The sequence below is a fragment of the Eucalyptus grandis genome, chromosome 8, assembly GCF_016545825.1.
Source record: "Eucalyptus grandis isolate ANBG69807.140 chromosome 8, ASM1654582v1, whole genome shotgun sequence".
In the NCBI taxonomy this organism is placed as follows: Eukaryota; Viridiplantae; Streptophyta; class Magnoliopsida; order Myrtales; family Myrtaceae; genus Eucalyptus; species Eucalyptus grandis.
Window position 1 is genome coordinate 67,801,159 of NC_052619.1, and position 18,182 is coordinate 67,819,340.

The following is an 18,182-nucleotide window of genomic DNA, read 5'->3' on the forward strand; positions in this document are numbered from 1 at the left end:
GATTTATTTGTCCCACAATATTGCTAATGGTCATCGGAAAAAATCCTCTAGGATACAATAAAGTCTCAAAATGAGAATACTAGATATCAATTCTAGTATTTCTCCAGGGTCTTTCATGGAAAACAATTGAAAAACAATGGCTATATATTCTTTCGAAAGAAGACGAAAAAGGAAGAAGATAATTGTTTTTGATCTAAAAAAAAACGTACTTATCTTTGTTTTTCAAATAGAGACAATCCTTCAAAAGGTTGCAAAAGAACAAATGCAACTTTTCGTGAACAAGTACGTGTTTTACATTGAAAAGACATAAAAATTCGAAATTAAATAAATAAAAAATAAAAAATAATTGTAACTTTTCGTAAACAGTCGCACTGTTTCAATAAGATTTTATAATTAATTTTTATAGAAATAAATCCAAATTTTCAATAAATAATGATCATCTGTTAGTGCTAAATCTCGTCCACGTGCACACTCACATCTTTTTGATGTGGGACAACACACCTCTTCATTTGTTTTATAAACAAATTACCAACAATCCCCCACTTTTGTTTGTAAAACAAAAACAAGAAATAAAACATTAGAAATATACAGCCAAAATTTCCGTGAGATTAATATACATTCATAAAGGTCTCTTTTGAGTTAAACCTTTACTTAGTGCAAGTATCTCAAAGCTCTATCAAAGTGACAAGTACCTTGGCTTTAAACTTATACTTTTATATAATAGAACCGGACATACTGCACATACATTAACCTCTTATTTTAGCGAGAAGTTCTATATTACTCTGCACTATTATGGCATTGCGGTTGATCCTGTTTCATGAGTTATCTAGAAAGCAACCCTAACTTTCGTAAGAAGCGGCACCACTTTTAAGCTCATATAGGTGAAGTATCTACCATGCGTTTCTATTACTATCAACACATTACAAGTTTGAATTATACTTTATTAAGAATTCAATTCAACCTACAAAACGTGACAGACGATATTGACTTCTCATATCAAGGCTACATCAGTATCAAACAATTACATTCAATAATTTGTTCTTACCCATTAAACCTTATAACTAGTGATATTCTAGAAAAATGTCGGGTTACCATTATTGGTGATTTCAATTAAAGGGTTTCAACCCCATTTCTTGTGAGATCATTATTACCATGTGTCTTGGTAAAGCCTTCATCAAATGATTGGCAAGATTATTACTTGACTTCACGTAGACAATTGTTATGATACCATATTTAATCAATTGTCTCACATATTCATGTCTTAAACTAATATGTCTAGACTTACCATTATAGGTGCTATTATAGGCTCTTGCCAAAGTAGCCTAACTATCATAGTGGATAGAAATAGAAGGCATAGGATTAGCCCATAATTTGATATCTAACAACAAATTCTTAATCCATTGAGCCTCTTTCCCAGTTGCCGCTAAAGCAATGACTTTAGATTCCATAGTTTGGTGAGTTATGTACATTTGTTTCTTGCTCATCTAAGAAACAACTCATTCACGTAATGTGAAAATCCATCTAGTAATGGATCGTTTATTTCTCACACTTGTAACCTAAATAACATTGGCACATCCTTCTTATATACCCGAATAATTATTATAGAACAATCCCAAATTTTAGTTCTCAATAATAATCAAAATTTCGGGTAATAACTTTCCGATGTTTTATACTTGGATCACAAACATATGTACTCAACTTATATGGAATAAGTAATATCGGGTCTAATATAATGCATCGCATACATTAAAGACCCTATAGCACTGGCATATTCAAATAGTGCTATTGCTCCACTGGTTTTATAATTTAATTTAATACTATAATCAAATGGGTTACTTATTTCTTTGAAGCCAAGATGTTTAAATATATTCAACGTCTTTTTACATGTCATCACTTTATCTCAAAGAATAACCCTCATTACGTTTTTAACTTTTAAATACCCAAGCTTCTCTACTTGGCCAAACAACCCAAATGTAGGATTGACATGCCCATTCATTGTAAGTCCACACCACTTTATCTCATTTCTATGAAAACTCCTCAGTCTCAAGCCACGCATCCACATTTTGCATTCATGTAGATCAATTCTGGGCCAAAGATGGGATTATTCAAAAACTTGTCTCTATTTATTAAGTTATTGGCCCAACAGCCTAACTCCAGTGCTCCCAATTGTGCGCAAGCATTGAGTAACCCACCCATGACATAACTATCAAGGCATTTAGTTCACATAAGTCACTAAGCACCAAATCCATAAATCCGTATTCCTTTTAAGACTATGAAATGGTTTCGGCTGTAATGAACTCAAATTGAAAAATGCCTAAATAAATTGCAACAGATAATTTGCTTCATATCAATAAAATGCACCCTGCTTATATGCACCTCTAGGAAGGTAACTTTGTACTAAACCATAGGTGACCCAAAGTTATGCAGCATATCAAAAGGAGTAACATTGTCTCCATTGCACAAGCAGACAACATCCGATCATAATCAATCGACAATCACTTTGAAAGAGACCCATTAAGAACATATTTCAGGTCACATCACATATACACATAGCTTCTTGTAGTTCATTGAGATTGAACTCACCTTCCTTGGTTTGCCGCCTACAATGATCAACAGCCCAAGCATAGACATGTGGCATGCGTATCATTTTCTTTGTTATGGAAGTCTTAAATGGGGCATGTATCGCATCTCTTCAATTCTATCATTATCCCACATATGAAATTGAACACCCATGCCAAAAGATGAATAAAGACTAAAAGCAAGTATGAAACCATCAATGACAAATAGTGTAATAGTTTACGTGCTAAACATGGAGATGAAAACATCGTATACCTTAGTGTATGAGCCGATAAGCAATTTAGCACATTTCAGTTGCCCACATGCCATATCTTATTCCTTGATTAGTCCCCTGGGCGAGAAGTCCTTTCGAAGCATTGCCCCCAAAACCATCAAGAACAACCATACGCTTCTTCACTTGACAATTTCTTCCAATTCGGGCGTTGTAAATGACCCATTCCTTGATGAATCAGTGTTTGCCCATCAAAGGATGATATATCCTGTAAAAGGAGAGACTGGTACAGAGCGTCTCTCTCATTCGCTTGACAAGGATCATATTTGCAATGCTCGTGGACAAATTCGAGATGAGCCTCAGTGATCTCATGGATGTTCGTGAGGACCATGAATAAGATTTCCTCTGCAGCAAAATTGCTTCCCTTCACCCTTGTGATTGACAGCCCTTGTAAATGATGACAATCATGGGCTTGAGTCCGGGACAGCAATGACCTTGGACGGCAAATGCCTCATATTACTCTAGACCGAACGATCGCTGAATCTCCTCCCGAGCAACCGATTCGCATCGAAGACGGTGTTGGTGGGATTCATGGTGACCAGGTTCTTGGCAGCGTCGCCGATCAATTTCTCTCATTTTCCGGCCATTGATTCCTCTGTATGCGCATCCACACCCACTCAGACATCCCTCTCCGACGATCACCATGGACAGACATGGGATTACTCCATGATACAGAGAAACAAAGAATGACAAATATATATATGCTCAGATTTTCGATCTTAACAAAAATGAAACGTAAGCGAAATAGAGTCTACGCGATAATGAGATTATTAAATCACATCATATTCTCAGATTTACACAAAATCGCAAATTACTTCGCAGGGATGTCTACGTCCACGATGACATTACCAATGGTTGGTAATTGACCTACCGACCGGTGACCCAACCGATTAGAGATCCAATTTGACCTGGATGAAGACCTAACTCGAAGACCCGACTAGGTTGATTGGTCAGGTAGTTAGATCGATTGGACAGGCCAGAAGCCATATTGGCTTGCCGTTGCATGCGCCACATGCGCCAAGCACTCAAACAGCATGTGTAAGCGTGTGGGAGTCTACTCAGTGCGTGGTTGGTGGTGTTTGGTTCATATGAATATGCTCTACATTATGATGTATTTATTTTACATGTTTGAATCTTTTAAAGGTGTAAAAATGCGTACAAAACCCTAAATACACATAATTTTTAGGGTATACGCGAATTGTTTATTCCTTCAAGCTTGTATTTCTCTATGGTTTTGGAAATATATAAGTTAGTCTACATGTAAATGACCACATATATGTCGTGTAGAGCTGGCTTGATGATAGCATTTATATGCATTGATATGCTTGCAATTTCCTAGTTTCGAATAAACTCGAACAATGGCGGTAGATCCTTGACCTTTTCACTACATCATGAATTTCTCTTTCGATTATAGTTGTTGTATGAATGTCTGTATGTTTATTCACATCGTGCTATGTTTTTTGATATTAATTGAAAATGTAGAAATTACATGAAGTCATATAATTATTTTTTTTAGTAAAAGTTGTAGGTTGGTAGAATTCAAATGAGTCCTTACATAGAGCTTGACATTTGCACATATTAAACTAATTAATTTTAGTAAAATAATTGTACACAAAAGCTGATTGAGAACATAGTGAATTTTCATTTCCGTACATTTTATTGAATTATCATTAATTTAGTTTGTCTTTTCTGCAAATTAAATGTGTATTAATGTAGAAAATGTGCTACTATTGATTTTGCGTTTATTATGTCAATGTGGCTGTAGCAATTGATTATGTTTTCGACATCAAAGACCATTGTGGAGGACTTCAATAAGGGTGAAAAGATGAATGGTTATAATTATGATATTTTGCATTAAAAGGTTCAATACATCTTTAATGGGTAGGAGGTTTTGGAAACCCTCAACCACACCACGGATAAACTCGAGCATGGAACCTCAGTTCAACACAGAAGATATCAAAAAATTTATAAAGCTTAGAAAAAGAAAAATAGCATTACTTGCATCACGTTATTGAGTTGTATGTAGGTTGATATCATATAAGAATTTGAAGGTTCTGATAAAGCTCAAGTAATATGAACTGCCTTGAAAGATAAAATTAGGAATACATCTGCCATAAAGTTAAGGAGACTCATCATCAAATTTGACACATATCGAAAGCACTCAAATCTAGTGATGATGCAGCATCTTCAAGAAATGTTAAACATGATATGTGAGTTGAAGTGGATAGGTTACACTCCTTACTAATTAACAGCAAGTTCATGCTAATATAATGATTCTTCTCAACAGTTTGGAGCATATAAAAATCAACATGACGTACAATGAGAATATTATCATTTTTTACGATATAATGTGTCATTTGGAATTAGAGAATGTGTCACGCCCCGAACCCCGAGCGCGCGCACATCCCACTCTGGTCGATTCAAATGCGACTTCCCAGGACACGTCGCCGACCCCATTCATTTATTTACGCATGCGGAAGCAAAACAAATCCCCTGACAATAAAATACGGGATAGAAAAGCAGGAAGCAAAACCACAACATAACACTTAAACATAATTCAATAGAATTACAAACAGGGGTTTACGGCCAACAGTCTACAAAGGACTGGCTCTTAAAAAGAGGTTATCCTACGACCTACAAGTCGTACACGATCTCCAATCTTTATGACTTCACATCTCCAACTCCTCAAGGCCAACCAAAGCTATCCGGCCGCTCCGTCCACCAGGGACCTGAAATGGTTATTCAATAACCACTGAGACAACGTCTCAGCAAGTTCAACCCCCTAAACCCCTATTAGAAAGAAAATACGCCCCGGGTGGCCTAGCCACATCACACAGAAGACTTACCTCGCCTCAGCCTTTATCTCGCGTGTTAGCACAATTTATATAAACCAACCACGTGCAATTATGATAACCAAACAACCATGGCACAACCACATTATCAAACAATTCAACCACTTGGATCGTCTCAGCGATCAATCGACTTGGCCGATTACATGTCAATTCTAGTGAATCAATCACTACTTCCAATCTCGACCCTATAGGAAGGCTTAATAACCAGTGGCAATCACGGCCCCACTCGGCACGACCTTTAATTAGGTGGTCCATCACGGCCTCACTGGGCACGACCTCTCATAGGTGGTCCATCCCTACCTCACACGACCTCTCATAGGTGGTCCATCACGGCCTCACTAGGCACGACCTCTCATAGGTGGTCCATCACGGCCTCACTAGGCACGACCTCTAATAGGTGGTCAATCACGGCCCCATTAGGCACGACCTCTCTTAGGTGGTTCATCGCGGCCCTATTAGGCACGACCTCTCATAGGTGGTTCATCACGGCCTCACTAGGCACGACCTCCAATCGGTGGTTAATCACAGCCTCACTAGGCACGACCTCTAATAGGTGGTTAATCACGACCAATCTCCCATCAATTTCTACACTTAGGATATCGTAAAGAATCCCTATAAATCACAATCACACTCAATTCATCACAACCAATCATAAATTTCAAATTCTAAATGCACAGCAACGATCGGCACAAAATTATGAGCAAATAAGGTCCCAATGAAAATTTTCGGAATTTAATAAATAATTAAATTTATTCCGAAAATAATTAAATAATAATATCCATAGTTTTCGAAATCCACACTCAATTTATAATATCCAATCATCAATTTCAAAATCCGAATGTACCATAGCGACCGGCACGAAATTCTGAGAATTTAGGGTCCCGACCAAAATTTTCGGAATTTAATAAATAATTAAATTTATTCCGAAAATAATTAAATAATAATATTTTAATAATTTCGAATAATAATATATTATTAAATTATTTAATGATTTCGGGATATTTAAATAAATCAAAAGTAAATTCCTTTATGTCACATCAATGTTTATATTAATATAAACCCCCACTTAACTTTAAATTAAACACAATTTAAGTTAATCAAGCACATTAATATAATCTATACTTAAATAAATTAAACTATCCACCTAATAACACTTAACATAAACTAAACACACCTAAAGCATCATTAACCCTCTAAGCGAGGTTTAGTGAGTTAAACTCACCGGATTAGCGAGCCGAGCGGACCAAAACGACGAGGACGCGGAGGAGAACAACTTTCCTCAAAGCGGGCCGAGCATCCGGGCTCGGGAAGGCGGCCAAAACGGGCCACGAAGGGCTGCCATACCCATTTTCTGCAACTTCCGGTTGAGGCCGAGAAGAGGCGGATCCGGGCCGGTTCGACGGAGGAACGGCGGAGGAAGCGGCGACTGCAGCTCGGCGGGCAAGGCGGCGACGAACGGCGGTTCACGGCGGCGGGAAGAGCTCCGCTGGCTCTCGCACGAGCTCCCAAAGCTGTGCCGGCCAGCGGGGCGGAGCGCGGACGCGAGCGGACCGGCGAGCGGCGCACGGCGGCGCGAGGCGGACACACGGCGACGGTGGCGACGGCGGCGTGCGAGCGGGAGTGGACGACCATGGCTGCAGCCTTCTTCTCTGAAATTTTCTGGTCTTCGCACAATGAAGATGGAGGAGAAGCCAACGGGAGAGGAAGAAGAGAGAGGAGGAGAGAGAGAGAGATGGGACCATTCCCTTTTCTTTTTCTTTTTCTTTAATCCCACAAAATGGCCCACCATGACATCATCCATGATGTCATACTCCACTCACTCAAAACTCCCACAACCTTATTCCAATGGGTTCAATTCCATTTTCCGCCGGTCCAATTCTTGTACATTCACTTTCTTCAATTCTCATCAATTCTCTTCCAATTGAACCCAATTGAAGTTCATAAAATTAATCCAATGTCACCACACTTCAATTTACATCTTCACTTGTCCATAGAACCAACTTAAGTCTTAATAGCAATACCAAAGGCGGGCCTACTAATTTCTCGGGTCGAATTAACCATTTTCTGATTTAATTGCTGAAAAACTCGGCTTACATGAAAAATCTTCCGAAGATGAATTAATGATCCTAAAACGATTTGTGACACACCCAGACTTCCAATTTCTGAATTCGATCTCAATTCCACGGTTAATTTCACTTTGGCACGATACTAGCGCGGCCCAACCTACCGGGTAGCATTTAGAAATTTTCATGCATTTGACCTGTGGTTGATCATCTCAAGCCACAATGTACATCTTTGAAACATTTGCGACTTTCGGTTGTCGGGGTAATCTCAAGGTTTCAAATACGAACACAGGGTACCCAATCGATAGAAAAGTCGGTCCAAAGTCGATCGACAAGAATTGTGCGATCCGGTGGAATCACCCACACCGATCACATGCCTCTTTGTCGAGTCGACCTATCTCGGATCTCTAATCGATTTTAATTGTGCCGTAATGACCCTTGCAGATTAACTCGGTCGAAAGATCGCTTCCGGTCAAATTCTCGAGTCCGATGCATTAGAAATTCTTAACAGACTTCACCCGATAGACTAGTTTCCACATGAGTGGCCGACTCAAGGAAAAGAACTATACGCGTGCTAATGAAATGCCCGTCTCAATTTATTGAAAATAGAATCGGAAAAATCTCGGGATGTCACAACTCTTCCCCTCTTATAAAAATTTCGTCCTCGAAATTTAAACATTTACCAATTCTTAGACAAAAAAGGGGGAGGTACCATCGTCTCATATAATCTTCTCTTTCTCAGGTTGCTCTTTTCGTACCAATGCTGTTAGATCACTGCTATCTTGCCCAAACCACTTCGGATGCAAAATACTAAACACTTGCCCACTTAAAATTCCAAAGGTCTTTAACACCCGGATCTACGAAGCTAAACGGCGATTCTAGCGGTGTCTAAACTATCTTTGATAATTGCGACCGAATCACCGATTTCCGAACCAACTCGGACCTGCAATTTTCTGATTTCGATCTCATCTCAATAATCAAGTTCTGAACACTCGCTCTACACCGATCAAAAAACTATCTCGGTTGATCTGAAACTGAAAACCTCTGGTCAAGATCTGATATAACTCTGACACTGATTTCGGTAACTGCGATTACTGACTACTGTTCTGACCTTGGCCTGTGATCTTTCTTTCCCTGATTTCATCTCAGCAATCGAAATTCTGCACTCTCTGCTATGCACTGCTTAAGAAGGAACCATCTGAAAGCTCTGCAAACTTGGAACATCTGATCTAGATTTGAAATACAATTTATCCTTGGCACTCAATGCCGGTGATTTATATGATATACACACACTTCGGTATACCTATTCCAATCGAGATCTTTTCGTGCATTAAGGTGAGTTGGCTCGATCCTCCTATCGACTACAACCTCATAAGGAATCAATGCTCTTCCCGACTCCTTAATAACCTGTCATAACATTCCATCATGTTATACTTTCATTCCCACACAAACCTCTCTCCAGTATTTGAAAAAGCTTTCCTAGCTTACATTACCAAATTCTCACTTACTGGCGCATCCAACACTTACAACTTGTTCGGCGATATCTATCGTCATACCGATCTACCAATCCCGATGATATATATTCTGACTCATCTTCGCACTGTTTGGACAACGTTGAAGTTGCTATGATGAGCTTCTCATAAGATTTATTCTTTAATCTCAGCATTCTCAATTACATACAATCGTCCTCGGAACCTTAGCGTTCACACGAAATCTGAAAATCAACCTCTCTCTCAATTGCATTCTCTTATAGAATCTTCTGAATTTCTGAATTTGTCCACTGAAGCGATTTGATTATGATCTATACTCTCCGCTCAATTCTGAGGGTGGTCATAAGATTCCAAAAGGTGGCCTACCTTAGATTTGAAAATTGAATTTCGAACTTTCTCAAATAATATCTAAATCCTTGAGTACCGACTGTGCAACTAAGGACTCTCGATTCAGTACGTCTGTAACTTTGCTCACATTTCCAGAGTGATACGAAATACCATAATCGCAATCCTTAATGAGTTCCATCCAGCGATGCTATCTCATATACAACTCCCTTTTTGAGAATACATACTTGAGACTTTGATAGTCATTGACGATATGCAATATTCCTCTGTACCGATAGTGCCTAAAAAATTACAAACGAACATAACCACTGCAAGTTCTACGATGTGCGTCGAATGATTTAACTCACAAGATCTCAACCGACGAACGCGTATGCAATAACTCTATCATGCTACATCAACAAGCAACCAAATCCTTTAAACGACACATCATTGCGTAGACCTCATAACTTTCAAGACCAGATGGAATGATCAAGCACAAAGCGGTAGTCGCCTCTTCGCTAAGCTCTTGAAAACTACGCCGCACTCATCTATCCACACAAACTTTCCTTACTTCCTCGGTAGTTGAATTACCTGGCGCCGACACCGAAAACCCTTCCATAAAACTTCGTAAGATCCTTTGCTAATTTTCGAAACTTTGATCTCTATCACTTGTAGACAATCTCGGCCAACTGTTCACTGTTTCAATCTTAAACAAGGTCTACGGAGATTTCTTTGCCTGAAATCACGTGACCTAGGAAGGCAATACGAGTCATCCAAAACTCGCACTTGCTAAACTTAGCGTAAGATTCAAGAGTCATCCAGGTCTGAAGTACCATCCTCAAATGTCTCTCGTGCTCCTCAGCACTCTTTGAACACATTGGGATAACTTCAATGAACACGATCACAACTGATTCAAGTACCCTTAAACATTCTGCTCATTAGACCCAAACGAATAGTTATGGTGTCCATCAAACCACACGGTATTACAGTGAACTCATAACTGCCGTATCGAGCATGAGGTGCTAACTTCGATATGTCTTTCTTCCTAATCCTCAACTGATGATACCCTAACCTCAAGTCGATCTTGAGGAATATCGATACACAACCACAACGAACCACATTTCTCCTTCATGAACAGAACGGTGCTCCCCAAGGTTATGCACTTTGGAAAGTATGAATCCCCTATCCAACACTTCCTGCATCTGCACCTTCAGTCCTTTTAACTCGGGTAACACCATCCGGTAAAGAGCCTTAGGAACTGGCTCTGTTCCGGGTGCTAATTCAATCACGAACCTTATTTCTCTTTCGACAAAAAACTTGACAATTCTCCGAGATTACCTTAGAAAACTCACGTACCACGATTACGTTCTCCATATTCGGCTCATCAACCGACGCGTCTATTACAAATACCATGCGTAGATTCGATAACCAACAACCAGATCGGGTCATCTTCAGTGACGAATAACAAGGGTCGAAGTTCCTCTTCGACTTTCAATGATTCAAAACTTTCACACGCTAACTGAACAAGCTGAATTATGTCATTGCCACGATTCATAATAGCATAAAGCTCCTCGAGCCAAACCTTTTTATAAATGACTTCCAAGTCATACATAAGCAAACCCATCGATACAATTATAGCAGATCCATCTTTCTATCACTTTATTACCACAACAAAGATCCTACAACTTTCATCGAAAATTCTGCTGCACTACTATGATAAAATTCCCTCAAGAACATTTTCCCTTTGACTAATGCATAGTCAATCCATTATTATTCTTTTCGCCATCCTAGTGGCGTTCTATCTGCAGTAGCAGTGCTTACACTCTCTTGAACTTACACGGACAATTCTAACCCAATGATATGCTGGCCACACTCAAGCATGTTTCCCTTTTACTTTAACACCATTGGATGACTCAAGCCTCCTTCCCACAATCTCAGCACACAATCAGGGAGTCATTTACCTCCCATCAAGGAATATCATGCACCCTTCTTTGCACTGGGGTCTGTTCCAAGTACCCCATTAAATGTCCCGAAGCATGTTTCCTCTATTCTGTCTCATCAACGGCGGTGCAAAAACAACTATGGTTCCATCCATCTATACGAGCCACCTATGATCAAATGGCTTTACTGGCGACAGCTGTAACAAGTCCTTTCTCTCTTACAGCACGGAACAGATCCATGTCTTTTCTTACAGACACGACACGCATCGATCGAGTTGAGCACTGACCTTCCAACTCTACTCTTCAGGTTGGGTGAAACAGGCATCTTTCTTTTTGACATCAGCATTTCCTCCAATCAATTTCCATTTCGCTTAAACTGAACTTTGACTCGATTCACGGAGGCTTGATCCTCGATCACAACTCCAGTTAGGCCTCAATAGGCATGACAATAACAACGGTCACAACACCGGCAATGGTAGAAACAACGGCAATAGCGGCGGCTCGATCCCCGAACTTACCGACCCAACAAGCTTCCAAGGAACACTAGCGCCTTAACGATCCCATTAAACCTAGGATCACTTAGTGCCGCTACACTCAATACCAACCTATGGCGGTACTTTCACACACACGCCGGTCTAAGCTCGCGCTTTACCTCGGGGTACCAACTCTTGTCGCATCCTACCCCCCGAGGTACAGTCCTATCGACCTCTTCCAAGGAGTCCTCCACTCGGTCACTCATCCTACAAAGCTCTTTATAGAAACCTCGTTTTCCGATTCCAACATCGGGTTAGAATTTGAGTGACCCCACAAACAAGCTACCAAACAACTATCAACCACATGCATCAACATATTAAAAGCCTTTCCTACTAACTATCCCAAGACTCATCGCACCTTATCACTCCATACACAGACCATGCTCTGATACCACTTAAACTGGGATGTCACGCCCCGAACCCCGAGCGCGCGCACATCCCACTCTGGTCGATTCAAATGCGACTTCCCAGGACACGTCGCCGACCCCATTTATTTATTTACGCATGCGGAAGCAAAACAAATCCCCGACAATAAAATACGGGATAGAAAAGGGAAGCAAAACCACAACATAACACTTAAACATAATTCAATAGAATTACAAACGGGTTTACGGCCAAAAGTCTACAAAGGACTGGCTCTTAAAAAGAGGTTATCCTACGACCTACAAGTCGGACACGATCTCCAATCTTTATGACTTCACATCTCCAACTCCTCAAGGCCAACCAAAGCTATCCGGCCGCTCCGTCCACCGTGGGACCCGAAATGGTTATTCAATAACCACCGAGACAACGTCTCAAAGTTCAACCCCTAAACCCCTATTAGAAAGAAAATACGCCCGGTGGCCTAGCCACATCACACACGAAGACTTACTCGCCTCGGCCTTTATCTCGCAGTTAGCACAATTTATATAAACCAACCACGTGCAATTATGATAACCAAACAACCATGGCACAACCACATTATCAAACAATTCAACCACTTGGATCGTCTCGCCGATCAATCGACTTGGCCGATTACATGTCAATTCTAGTGAATCAATCACTACTTCCAATCTCGACCCTATAGGAAGGCTTGATAACCAGTGGCAATCACGGCCCCACTCGGCACGACCTTTAATTAGGTGGTCCATCACGGCCTCACTGGGCACGACCTCTCATAGGTGGTCCATCCCGGCCTCACTGGGCACGACCTCTCATAGGTGGTCCATCACGGCCTCACTAGGCACGACCTCTCATAGGTGGTCCATCACGGCCTCACTAGGCACGACCTCTAATAGGTGGTCAATCACGGCCCCATTAGGCACGACCTCTCTTAGGTGGTTCATCGCGGCCCTATTAGGCACGACCTCTCATAGGTGGTTCATCACGGCCTCACTAGGCACGACCTCCAATCGGTGGTTAATCACGGCCTCACTAGGCACGACCTCTAATAGGTGGTTAATCACGACCAATCTCCCATCAATTTCTACACTTAGGATATCGTAAAGAATCCCTATAAATCACAATCACACTCAATTCATCACAACCAATCATAAATTTCAAATTCTAAATGCACAGCAACGATCGGCACAAAATTATGAGCAAATAAGGTCCCAATGAAAATTTTCGGAATTTAATAAATAATTAAATTTATTCCGAAAATAATTAAATAATAATATCCATAGTTTTCGAAATCCACACTCAATTTATAATATCCAATCATCAATTTCAAAATCCGAATGTACCATAGCGACCGGCACGAAATTCTGAGAATTTAGGGTCCCGACCAAAATTTTCGGAATTTAATAAATAATTAAATTTATTCCGAAAATAATTAAATAATAATATTTTAATAATTTCGAATAATAATATATTATTAAATTATTTAATGATTTCGGGATATTTAAATAAATCAAAAGTAAATTCCTTTATGTCACATCAATGTTTATATTAATATAAACCCCCACTTAACTTTAAATTAAACACAATTTAAGTTAATCAAACACATTAATATAATCTATACTTAAATAAATTAAACTATCCACCTAATAACACTTAACATAAACTAAACACACCTAAAGCATCATTAACCCTCTAAGCGAGGTTTAGTGAGTTAAACTCACCGGATTAGCGAGCCGAGCGGACCAAAACGACGAGGACGCCGAGGAGAACAACTTTCCTCAAAGCGGGCCGAGCATCCGGGCTCGGGAAGGCGGCCAAAACGGGCCACGAAGGGCTGCCATACCCATTTTCTGCAACTTCCTGCTGAGGCCGAGAAGAGGCGGATCCGGGCTGGTTCGACGGAGGAACGGGCGGAGGAAGCGGCGACGCAGCTCCGGCGGGCAAGGCGGCGGCGAACGGCGGTTCACGGCGGCGGGGAAGAGCTCGTAGCTCTCGCACGAGCCGAACAGCAGCCTCCCAAACGCGGACGGAGCGCGGACGCGAGCGAACGGGGAAGCGGCGCACGGGCGGCGCGAGGCGGACACACGGCGAGCGGTGGCGACGGGCGGCGTGCGAGCGGGAGTGGCGGACGACCATGGCCGGCTGCTTCGGCTTCTTCTCTGAAATTTTCTGGTCTTCGCACAATGAAGATGGAGGAGAAGCCAACGGGAGAGAGGAAGAAGAGAGAAGGAGGAGAGAGAGAGATGGGACCATTCCCTTTTCTTTTTTCTTTTTCTTTAATCCCACAAAATGGCCCACCATGACATCATCCATGATGTCATACTCCACTCACTCAAAACTCCCACAACCTTATTCCAATGGGTTCAATTCCATTTTCCGCCGGGGTCCAATTCTTGTACATTCACTTTCTTCAATTCTCATCAATTCTCTTCCAATTGAACCCAATTGAAGTTCATAAAATTAATCCAATGTCACCACACTTCAATTTACATCTTCACTTGTCCATAGAACCAACTTAAGTCTTAATAGCAATACCAAAGGCGGGCCTACTAATTTTCCAAACCAATTAACCATTTTCTGATTTAATTGCTGAAAAACTCGGCTTGCATGAAAAATCTTCCGAAGATGAATTAATGATCCTAAAACGATTTGTGACACACCCGCACTTTCAATTTCGAATTCGATCTCAATTCCACGGTTAATTTCACTTTGGCACGATACTAGCGCGGCCCAACCTACCGGGTAGCATTTAGAAATTTTCATGCATTTGACCTCGTGGTTGATCATCTCAAGCCACAATGTACATCTTTGAAACATTTGCGACTTTCGGTTGTCGGGGTAATCTCAAGGTTTCAAATACGAACACAGGTACCCAATCGATAGAAAAGTCGGTCCAAAGATCGATCGACAAGAATTGTGCGATCCGGTGGAATCACCCACACTCGATCACATGCCTCCGTCGAGTCGACCTATCTCAGATCTCTAATCGATTTTAATTGTGCCGTAATGACCCTTGCAGATTAACTCGGTCGAAAGATCGCTTCCTGGTCAAATTCTCGAGTCTGATGCATTAGAAATTCTTAACAGCTTCACCCGATAGACTAGTTTCCACATGAGTGGCCGACTCAAGGAAAAGAACTATACGCGTGCTAATGAAATGCCCGTCTCAATTTATTGAAAATAGAATCGGAAAAATCTGAAATGTCACAACTCTTCCCCTCTTATAAAAATTTCGTCCTCGAAATTTAAACATTTACCAATTCTTAGACAAAAAAGGGGGAGGTACCATCGTCTCATATAATCTTCTCTTTCTCAGGTTGCTCTTTTCGTACCAATGCTGTTAGATCACTGCTATCTTGCCCAAACCACTTCGGATGCAAAATACTAAACACTTGCCCACTTAAAATTCCAAAGGTCTTTAACACCAGATCTACGAAGCTAAACTGGCGATTCTAAGCAGTGTCTAAACTATCTTTGATAATTGCGACTGAATCACTGATTTCCGAACCAACTCTGGACCTGCAATTTTCTGATTTCTGATCTCATCTCAATAACTGAAGTTCTGAACACTCTGCTCTACACTGATCAAAAAGGGACTATCCGGTTGATCTACTTGCTGAAGCCGAAACCTCTCGGTCAAGATCCGATATAACTCGACACCGATTTCGGCAATCGCGATTACGACTCACCGTTCGACCTTGGCCTCGTGATCTTTCTTTCCCCGATTTCATCTCGGCAATCGAAATTCTGCACTCTCCGCTATGCACCGCTTAAGAAGGAACCATCCGAAAGCTCGCAAACTTGGAACATCCGATCTAGATTTGAAATACAATTTATCCTTGGCACTCAATGCCGGTGATTTATATGATATACACACACTTCGGTATACCTATTCCAATCGAGATCTTTTCGTGCATTAAGGTGAGTTGGCTCGATCCTCCTATCGACTACAACCTCATAAGGAATCAATGCTCTTCCCGACTCCTTAATAACCCGTCATAACATTCCATCATGTTATACTTTCATTCCCACACAAACCTCTCTCCAAAGATTTGAAAAAGCTTTCCTAGCTTACATTACCAAATTCTCACTTACTGGCGCATCCAACACTTACAACTTGTTCGGCGATATCTATCGTCATACCGATCTACCAATCCCGATGATATATATTCTGACTCATCTTCGCACTGTCTGGACAACGCTGAAGTTGCTATGATGAGCTTCTCATAAGATTTATTCTTTAATCTCGCATTCTCAATTACATACAATCGTCCTCGAACCTTAGCGTTCGTCATCGAAAATCTGAAAATCAACCTCTCTCTCATTGCATTCTCTTATAGAATCTTCTGAATTTCTGAATTTGTCCACTTTGAAGCGATTTGATTATGATCTATACTTCCGCTCAATTCCGAGGTGGTCATAAGATTCCAAAAGGTGGCCTACCTTAGATTTGAAAATTGAATTTCGAACTTTCTCAAATAATATCTAAATCCTTGAGTACCGAACTCGTGCAACTAAGGACTCTCGATTCAGTACGTCTGTAACTTTGCTCACATTTCCAGAGTGATACGAAATACCATAATCGCAATCCTTAATGAGTTCCATCCAGCGATGCTATCTCATATACAACTCCCTTTTTGAGAATACATACTTGAGACTTTGATAGTCATTGACGATATGCAATATTCTTATAGTGCCTAAAAATTACAAACGAACATAACCACTGCAAGTTCTACGATGTGCGTCGAATGATTTAACTCACAAGATCTCAACTGACGGAACGCGTATGCAATAACTCTATCATGCTACATCAACAAGCAACCAAATCCTTTAAACGACACATCATTGCAGACCTCATAACTTTCAAGACCAGATGGAATGATCAGCACAGGTGCGGTAGTCAGCTTCTGCTTAAGCTCTTGAAAACTACGCTCGCACTCATCTATCCACACAAACTTTCCTTACTTCCTCAGTAGTTGAATTACCTGCAACGCTGACACTGAAAACCCTTCCATAAAACTTCTGTAAGATCCTGCTAATTTTCAGAAACTTTTGATCTCTATCACTGTAGACAATCTCGGCCAACTGTTCACTGTTTCAATCTTAAACAAGGTCTACGGAGATTTCTTTGCCTGAAATCACGTGACCTAGGAAGGCAATACGAGTCATCCAAAACTCGCACTTGCTAAACTTAGCGTAAGATTCAAGAGTCATCCAAGTCCAAGTACCATCCTCAAATGTCTCTCGTGCTCCTCAGCACTCTTTGAACACATTGGGATAACTTCAATGAACACGATCACAACTGATTCAAGTACCCTTAAACATTCTGCTCATTAGACCCAAACAAATAGCTATGGTATCCATCAAACCACACGGCGTTACAGTGAACTCATAACTACTGTATCGAGTGCGAGGTCTTAACTTTGGTATGTCTTTCTTCCTGATCCTCAACTGATGATACCCTGACCTCAAGTCGATCTTGAGGAATATCGATACACAACCACAACGAACCACATTTCTCCTTCATGAACAGAACTGGTGCTCCCCAAGGTTATGCACTGGAAAGTATGAATCCCCTATCCAACACTTCCTGCATCTACACCTTCAGTCCTTTTAACTCGGGTAACACCATCCGGTAAGGAGCCTTAGGAACCGCTCGATCCGGTGCTAATTCAATCACGAACCTTATTTCTCTTTCGACAAAGAAACTTGACAATTCTCCAGAGATTACCTTAGAAAACTCACGTACCA

At 40.8% G+C, this 18,182-nt stretch overlaps 1 long non-coding RNA gene across 1 annotated transcript; it reads right to left on the reverse strand.

The window, feature by feature from the left end:
* Window positions 1-5,370: 5,370 nt before the first annotated feature.
* LOC108954609 lies at window positions 5,371-7,093 on the reverse strand. Its single transcript, XR_001980386.2, has 2 exons — window positions 6,923-7,093; window positions 5,371-5,577 (listed from the first exon to the last, which is right to left on the reverse strand). It is a non-coding gene; the product is annotated as an uncharacterized LOC108954609 (long non-coding RNA).
* Window positions 7,094-18,182: the final 11,089 nt, after the last annotated feature.